Here is a 10,386-nt window from a genome sequence, read left to right as displayed (position 1 = left end):
ATCATATAATTTCTTAGCAGCGGAAATTACAATGCAACTGTGACCGTGTGATTTGTCAGTAAATAAAATAATTATTAAGATAAATAATTCATCGTTTTAAGACCCTGAAATACGATTCGTGGGCATCAATATGACACTGCGAATTGAATGCAAATGCTGGCCTATTATTAAATCTGTAGACATTGAGTACCTATCTGCTATTTTTCTAGAGCTTTATGTTTATTTTTTTCGTGGCCAAGGTTATATTTCGAAATAATGAATTCAATATCTTTATGTATCGAAATAAGACAGGTTTATCAGTCGTCTTCGTAAATTTATTGCTAATTATTTTCCACAAGTAAAAAACAATGACACATTCGAAGTTTGGTGTAAATCCTTTGGCAAAGGCACACATGTTTTGTTTAGGTTTTAACGTCTAAGTGCTATTTAACGGAAATAACGGAAAGTAGAGGAAAGGAGATCGACCAATCATAAATAAATGTCCGTCAGAAAGCATTATATAAGGGTTTTTTTTTATATAACTAGGTCGGAAAACAAGCAAACGGCTCACCTGATAGTAAGCAATTACCGTAGCGTCTGCAACTCCAGAAGCATCGCAAGCCCGTTGCCAACCCTATCCCCGATTTTCCCCAGGAGAACAGGTCATCTTACTCGCCAAGAGCCCACAACACAGCTTAAAAACAGTATTATTTAGCTGTGATCTTTTGAGAGGTCGAGGTACTACCACAGTCGGGCTGCTCCCATATTTTGAGCAGGAAATTTCCTGCTGTGCCCTACCCTCAGTTAAAACAAGATGGCGATACCATTAGTATTAAAGTGCCTAAATCTCCATGCTAGTACACACTAGATTCCTAGGTTATACTCCTTTAATTTTAACTACGTTGGTCTTTGAAATTTTTATTTCAATTTTATTTTATACTACTTTGGTTGATAAAAATATGAAATACCTATATATAATTGATATCGTTCTAGGTGACACTAATCGTAACTTCTCTGTGTACACTTCAATCGCTTTCACTACGCTGTGTCTTATATGACCAAAGGCTGTCTGGAAAAGATAGCTCTTCTAGCGATAATACCGCCTTTGTACACTGTTCTTTATTTGTAATATGTTATTGTGTTAATTTTTTTTTGTGTACAATAAAGAGTATTATTATTATTATTAAATACATTGACTTAGGCGCCACGTTGGCGCAACGGTCACAGTCATGGATTGTACCTGTTGCGCTGGCGGTTGCGGGTTCAATCCCTGCACATGACAAAAATTTGTATTGACTATGCAGGTGTTTGCCGTGGTCTGGGTGTTTGTGCAGTCCTTGTGGTTCTCCCCACCGTGCCTCGGAGAGCACGTTAAGCCGTCGGTCCCGGTTGTTATCATGTCCACCTGATAGCGATCGTTACTCATTGCAGGGAATATATCCGCCAACCCGCATCGGAGCAGCGTGGTGGATTCAGCTCTGATCCTTCTCCTACATGGGGAAAGAGGCCTATGCCCAATAGTGGGATATTTATTACAGGCTGAAACGTTACAACCGACATCTTCCTTCCTCGACGCCATCTTTACGAATTTCGAAGTGCCCTTTTTGTATTTTCTTTTTCAATAAGGAAATGGCGGTTGCACAGTGAAATATTAAAATTAAATAATATAAAAAATTATGAAATAATATTTTAACAAAACAAAAATAAATGTTAGTTTATTTTAATACAATAGTGTTATAATTATTCTTTTATTTTTATTTAATTAATCTTTTGTATCAAATGTATTGTCATGTACCTTATACAAAATTAAAAATCTCTATAAAAACTTTTCAAACTCGATACAGCTAAAACTATTACTACTACTAATTTACTAGCTATTATTGTTATCCATTACAGATTATTAAAAATAAGTAGGTAATTTAATTATTAAGCCTATGTCCAGACGTGGACTGCAACAGGCTGAAATGATGAAATATCATTTCATCATTTCAGCCTGTTGCAGTTTAATTATTCTTAATTTTATTGAAGTTTCTTTTGGCGCGTTAGGGAAAAATTATGAGAGTAAATATTTACGATGCGTGCGCACACCGTCACAAAAAACCAACAGCCTGAAGTTAGCTAGCCAATGAAGTATAGGTAACTTAGTGCGTACATAGTACATAGTACATATACATAGTAGTATAGTGCAAGCTGTTTTGCTATGGAACGACTTACCCGTGGCCTAAGACGAGCTAAAAGTTTGTTTCTGTTTAAGAAGCATTTGAAAGCATATTACCTCAGTCTATAATTATTTTAAACTCACTACATTCAATTGATAAAAGATCATTAAATTTGCCATGAATCTATATATTATACAATTACTGTATTTATATATTAGTGTGTATGTAAATGTTTTTATTTTTTTTTATTGCGTACGTATGTGTATAATGTATATGTATATATAATTGTTATATATTCTATTTTTTTTTCTTTTACTTATTTAAATCTGTATACCACCTGCCCATCTGAAAAGCAATATCCCTTTCATTATCAGGTTATCTGGAAGAGATTGCTTTTTAGCAATAAGATTGCCTGGTTGTACAATTTGTTACTATAATTGCTTGTAATTTTAATTTTTTTCTTTATTTAAATGTGCAATAAAGTATATTATTATTATTATTATTATTATTACATACACACTTTTTAACCGACTTCAAAAAAGGAGTTTACTCAATTCGACCGTAGAGATATCCCAAGGGTGGTACCATGATAAGAAAACCAGGATCTGATGATGGAATTCCAGAGAAATCGAGGGGAACCCTCGAAAATCGTAATAACGACTAGTGCGCTTTTTAATTTGTTTCGTCTAGTTACGTTGTATTCCTTGTCGATGTAATTGAAGTCGTTTTTTTCTTTCGTTTGCTAGCAAACACAATTACTTTACTTACTTAGTTTAGGTACTCAATGCTGTTTTTTAATTGTCAATGATACTAAAAAATTTAAAAAATGCTATATAAGATATTGCTATTTTGAAATACTGGAATGTCATAAAAGAAGTTGAATGAGAACTGGTTCCTTGACACGCCAAGGCGACCAGACAAATATAAATAGCACTCGTAAGAAGCTTGTGCGGGACACTAGTTTATCTTAGATTCGTCAGAGTTTTCAAAACTTCCGCTGCCTATTTAAATTATGTCAAGTTTGAATAGTATTAAATAATCAAAATTATAATTAATATAATCATTTCGAAGGCAACTAATTAAATAAGTATCCTATTTGAAGGTAAACAAAATTATAAATGGTCACTCCACGGCATTGATTGCATTAGTCACGTTCTTCTTTGGTTCTTATTTATGTCACCTCATTGATGCGCTTAACGTACGCTTCTATCTAGATGACTCTCCTGGTTTCATTCGAGTTGATATTTATGGAAACGATGGAATGTTGCAAATTTTTAACCCAATTGCAATAAATAAATCAAAGGCGCATTGCATTAATCCTGACAAAAGCATGCTCCAAACTCTTTAGTCGAATTATAGATTTGCTCACATTATACATATTCGTTATATAAGCTCGCTCAGGATGGATATTCGTGTTTGTACGAATATTTGCCTCCGATCTTGGTATCTGTACTTGTAGGTCTCTCTACCGTGCACACGAGAACACGCTAAGTGGTCGGTCTCAGTTGTTGTTTCCATGTAATAGCGATCGTTACTTATACTATATATATGTGGCCCTTCTCCTGTATGTGGAGATATAGGCCTACGCCTAGCAGTGGAACGATAAATGCTGAATCAATCAAAAATGTATCTAAATTAACTTATTTACTCACCCATCTTGTATGGAAAATGTTTTGATAGGAAGTAGGTTTGTACCTATTCTTGACACTTAATGTATAATTATTCTTTTTTGTCAGTGAGTATTTAATTAGCATTCAAGCATTGGAAGCTAAGTACCAGGTTATTATACTAACATCCAAAAAACATCAATTTTATACTGTGACTAGTTCATCAAATACCGGAAAATTTTCACAATGACGTAAAAACTTAAAATTTTGGAAGAAACCAGTAACAAAAAAATTACCTAAGTCTATTTTTTTTATTTTTATATATCATTAGGTCGGCAAACAAGCGTACGGCTCACCTGATGGTAAGAGATTACCATAGCTTATAGACACCTGCAACGCCAAAAGCATCGCAAACGCGTTGCCGACCCAATCCCTAATCCCCCCAGGAGCTCTGGTCACCTTACTCACCAACAGAAACACAATACTGCTTAAAAACAGTATTATTTTGCTGTGATCTTCTGTAAGGTCGAGGTACCAGCTACCCCAGTCGGGCTGCTCCATATTTTTTGCAGGAAATTCCTGCTGTGCCCTACCTCAGTTAGAGTCTCTCAGTATCTAACTAGATGGTCCAATTAAGTAAAACAATTCAAAAGTAATTTATAAATATCGATTAATTGAAAAACGTCTATTTTTTTAAAAACTCCTACAAAATTATAATAGCAAAAAGTTGGTTTCTATAATTTTCTCTTTAAAAATAAGCTTCAGCCTGTAATAACCCACAGCTGAGTATAGGCCTCATTCCCCGTGTAGGAGAAGGATCAGAGCTCAATCCACTACGCCATACTATGTGGGTTGGCGGATATATTCTCTACTATGAGTAACGATCGCTATTAGGTGTATTTGATAACAACCGGGACTGACAGCTTAAAGTACTCTCTGAGGCACGGTGGGGAGACCCACAAAGACTACACAAACACCCATACAACGGCAAACATCTGTCTGGGCAATACAAATGTTTGTCATGTGCGGGAATCGAACCTGCAACTGCCAGCGCAACAGCCACAAAAAAGTGCTGTGACCGTTGCGCCAACGCGTCGTCAAAATAAACGTCGTTGAAATTAAACACAACCAAATAGAAATAAAAATTTCAAAAATAGTCTAATGGAGAACCTCAACTTTTTTTGAAAGTTGGTTAGAAACAATTTCGTCAATTTTCGGTTTTTTTTAATTCAAATATCTGCCATGTACAGATATCGCGAGAATAAAATTATTTAACCGACTTCAAAAAAAGGAGGAGGACTCAATTCGACCGTATATATATATATATATATATATATATATATATATATATATATATATATATATATATATATATATATATATATATATATATATTATGTATGTTCGGGGATAACTCCGTCGTTTATGAACCGATTTTGATAATTCTTTATTTTTTGAAAATGAGATATCTCCAGTTTGGTACCATGGAACCAGGAAACCAGGATCTGATGATGGGATCCCAGAGAAACCGAGGGAAACTCTCGAAAATCCGCATAACTTTTTACTGGGTGTACCAATTTTAATGATTTTTATTTTAATCGAAAGCCGATGTTTAACATATGGTCACATTTAAATTTCATCGAGATCTGATTACAACTTTTGGTGTAATTTTTGATATTGCGTATTTACTTGACTATTTTTTCGTCTACCTACGTTGTATTACTTGTGGATATAATTGAAGTCGGTTTTTCTTCGTTTGCCTGCAAACACAATTATATACAATGAAATATATAAAATACAATGCAATTTGAAGTACCTAAAGAATGATTTTAATTCTTTTAGTCTCGAAAAATGCATTTGAAATTTAAAATCTAAATTGAACATATTATGGTACCTAGAAAATGCAACCATAGGAGATACAATAGATGATGTCATTGAAGATTTTGTTAACATTAGAAACGAGTTTGATAAAATTGACTTTAAATTAAATGTTTTGAAATGTTAGTATTTTTCACAAATCTACAAAATATTCTTGCACTGGGTCTTCGTGCAAGCTCAATTTGGACATCCAAAAAAATCGCACGGGTGAAATGCTAATACTAAATATACTACAGAATGTCTTTACATACAACGTTCACAGCTTTTTTTGTCATTAGACAATACAAATATATGTTTTTTTAAGAGGTTACTCTTGAATTGATAAATTATGGTTTAGTCTAATCCTATCCAACCTAATGTACTTAATATAAATGTGGTTTAAAAATTAACCTTAATACCGACTAAAGTACGAACATAGTAGGTACAGGTACCGCCGCAAACGTTAAGTCCCTGCATTTTAAATCTGTAATATTTTCGAAATTATTCATTTAAATTACATACTGAAAAGGGCCATATTAATCTATATTAAATGCACAATGTAATTAAGGTACTTCATTGTATAAGGATTAATGCTGTATTGCTTACAATCGCTTTGTTAATAAGCCATAATTTTTCGTAAAGGATAAAAAATGATTTTTGTAGGTTATTCCTAAGAGATAAACATATACCACCGCGGACTTTTTGTAGACCTTTTTAAGGTATACAATACTGTAGTACATTATTTTAATCTATTTCGTAGGTTTCAGCCAGCGTTTGCAATGTAAGCGCAAAAAAATGTGTTTATTTACAACATCACGTTAGAAACCTCTTCAATTATCAGTGTTTCTCTACAATATTGTGCATGTATTATATATATATATATTAACCTGCCTCTTGAATCACCCTATCTATTAAAAGAAAGCGTATCACCCTTGCGTAATTTTAAAGATCTAAGCATACATAGGGACAGACAGAAGCGACTTTGTTTTATACTATGTAGTGATGTAGTAAAAACAACGTTATTTTTTACCACTTATACTGAGAAGAAAACCCTAGTTCTCTAGCAGCAATAATATTATTATTTATCTTTATCATTATTTATATGATATTTTTTGTACATTTACAAAGCGAAAAATAATAAAAACTATAGTATATTTTTTAAATAAAATGATCTAGCGATGATAGAAATAATAGAACGCCTGCTATATTTTAATAGCAATGTTGCATACAATAGATATTTATTATTTTTTTCCATTTCCTCTTCTCTCGGTTATTTTAAGCAGTCCTTGAAATAAATCAGTTTTTTTTTTCTTGTAAAAGTTTTTAATGGGTGGTTACTGTTTACTGGGTAGACCGATTTCGATAATTTTTATTTTAATCGAAAAGTGGTGCGCGTCATATGGTACCATTTAAATTTAATTGAGATCTCACAGGAACTTTTCGAGTTATATCTATTAATGCGTAATTTACTTGACCATTTTTTCGTTGACCTATGTTGTATTATAACGTATAACTTTTCACTGAGTTTACCGCTTTTGATGATTCATACTTTTGTCGAAAGTTGATGCTTGTCATGTAGGTTCATTTAAATTTGATCGAGATTTGATTATTACTTTTTGAGTAATCTTGGATAACGCCGATATACTTGACTGTTTTGCGTCTACTTACGTTTTATTACTTGTTTATGTAATTGAAGTCGATTGTTTTTTTTTATTTGGGAGCAAACAAATATATTTAAACTCATATAAAGTATATAAGTGTGCAAGAAAACGAAAGCTATTTATTATGTGTATGTATTATTGTTATTATTTAATATGAGTATATATAGTTACTTATTATATTATAGTTATTTATTTATTATTGCTGTGTGGTTACGACAATAAAAAATATAGCCACCCCCTCTCTTACCGTGGGTGTCGTAAGAGGTCACTAAGGGATAATACAGTTCCACTACCATCTTGGAACTCAAAAAACCGACCGATGGCGGGATAGCCATCCAACTGCTGGCTTTGAAATACACAGACTGAAGACGGGTAGTTTTATTTATTTATTTATCATGCCATTTTTGTCGCGAACTTGTGGAAGCCTATCTCCAGCAGTGGCCTACGATAGGCGATAAAGTATGTTATTTATTATGAGTACCTCGTTATATTTAAAAAGAAATCAATAATTGGATTGGAATTGGATGGCTAAATAAAGTAATGAATGCATTTATTTCCGTTTCGATACTTTGAGCGTAGCCTCTCCCAAGTCGCTGATTACTCATTATATTTTACCGCGATGTTATATTCGAAGATGGTTGAATATACGACCAAACGTACCACCCATACTTGAAGACGACGCGTTGGCGCAACGGCTACAGGACTGGTTTGTGGCTGTTTGCGATGGCGGTTGCGGGTTCGATCCCCGCACGTGGTAAACATTTTTATTGGCTATACAGATTTTTACCGAGGTCTGGGCGTTGTGCTTGTGTATAGTGTGTTTTCGGATCCCCGACACAGGAAATAATCATACTGGGGGCCGTTAAGTGTGAAGCGTTTATTTATTAATTTATTTATTTATTCTTACCTCTTAACACATTAGTGCGTACTCGTCCTATTATCACATCCATGTCGTCACTACTTTCATAACTCGAAATAGTATTCTCCTCCTCCGAGTGCACCGAAACATGACCATCATTTTCTGAACAGCACTCATCATCCGAGCTAGCATCAGCAATACTTTGTAAGTTGCCTTGAATCTACTTATCTGAAATGGAAGCCATTTTTACCTAAAAAATCAAACAATTATTACAGTATTACAAGAGCAGAATAAATTGTGTGTTAAAAATAGACAAAAAAATACCATCTATATATTAATACTTTCATTAACGATTAGTATGGGGTTTCTTTATATATAAGTACCGTTATATCGTTTTTCCTAATACATCTCACAGGAGCGAAACAGTTATCTTAATTATTTATCAATCAACAAATGCTTACATTTTTTACAATGTTATCAACAAAACTAATTTTTAACAAAAAAAAAATGACAAAATTTCATAAGAAATGCAATCAATATGAAAACATATCTTATATATAAAATTCTCGAGTCACAATGTTAGTTACAATATTCCTCTGAAACGGCTGGACAAATTTTTATGAAACTTTGTGTGCATATCGGGTAGGTCTGAGAATCGGCCAACGTCTATTTTTCATATAAGTCATAAGGGGGGTTATAACATATATGGCAAAAGAACGTTTGCGGGGTCAGCTAGTATATATATGTTTATATACTGGTCTAAATCACTCACATTAAATATCAATATTGAAATCATAACTTATTTATCAACCTTAACAATAAAAAAGCTAATAATATTAACACTGTAAATATAATATAATATTGTAAAAAAAATAGTAACTTAAAATTAAATTTTATTTCCCTGTACATTATAAATTATTCAAATAGGGCGTTTAATTTTTATAGTTTAAGCAAGGTTAAAACAAAACTTAATTATAGATCCAAAATCGAAATGTATGCAAGTGACCTTTTGAAAGCACATGAAAAATGGTATACCCTCACGTCTTTGTATCATTAAAAATGCTTCAGATACCAAAATTCCTTAATTAACAGGAATTTGTTAACATAACCATTAAACATGGAATTAGGGTAAAAACTGGATAGTTGCCTTGATGGGATATATACCTCAGTATTGAATGCACTATGTTAGGTTTGTTTATTATGTTCGGGGCACTACCCGTGCAGTTCTCGATGCCACATATGCCACTGCACTAGGTGCTCGTGTTTTGTCCGTGTGAGCAAAAACTTTCACGGCTTTACTTTCACGAGCACTGAAATTATACTGGTGAATGCGTGACGAGAGCGTTACGAAAAGTGTGATCAAACGAGGCGAACGGAGAAAGAGAGAAAGAGAGGTGCGAACACACATTTTCTTACGCTTTCCTCTCATAGCCAGTTACATTTCGTATATCCAAAACACAGTGCAGGCCTATTGTGAAGGCCTATTGCTAAGGAAGTTTTACTTCGGTCGTGTGGTCTAAAGCCCAATCGTTTTTGGAGTGAAATTTTTTTAGACGCATGAGGGGTAAAATTTTAACGGATCATTATGCGTCACGCGCCACGAATTTTTAAAAGTCCATTGCACGTTGAATACTCCGGTTCTCGTCCTATTACCGAACCTGGGAACACCGCGTGACGTTGGCTTTTTGTTTTTTTTTTTACGATTCTTCTTTTTAATTAAATTGCCAAAGAAGTTTCACTTCTGACATGTATACTTTGTACACACGCCTTTTTTTTATTTTCTTTTCTGATTGAGATTTCAGTACAATTTCTGTTTCTTTGCAAGCATTGGAGCTTAAATTATACTGTTTATAACGTTGTATTGCTCAATAATTTTTTATTTATTTCGCAAATAGAAAGGATAAGTATCCACATCAAAAAGGATAGTTGCTCAATTGACTTGTGCAACTATACACAACTATAAATTCTTTAATGCGCAAAGACATATTCTTTCTGGTTTATTTTTTGTCACTTTTTTAACTTTAAGTAATCTTAAATAAAGTAAGAACTTCATATCAAAATGCCTCGTAATGCCACCGAACAGGAGATAGTTTAACACTTGCGTTCGAAGAACTTGATAAAAACCAAGGAATAAACGAAATTACCCGAATTTATAGCATATCCTCTTAAACCTTAAGAAGACGTAACGAAAGGAAAAACTTAGCAACTGGTAATCCGAACTATGTCATCGACTTAAAGTTGTATACTTAACTGTATAAATACAA

The sequence above is a fragment of the Melitaea cinxia genome, chromosome 12, assembly GCF_905220565.1.
Source record: "Melitaea cinxia chromosome 12, ilMelCinx1.1, whole genome shotgun sequence".
NCBI lineage: Eukaryota > Metazoa > Arthropoda > Insecta > Lepidoptera > Nymphalidae > Melitaea > Melitaea cinxia.
The sequence above is the reverse complement of the archived record's forward strand: the minus strand, read 5'-3'. Positions refer to the sequence as shown.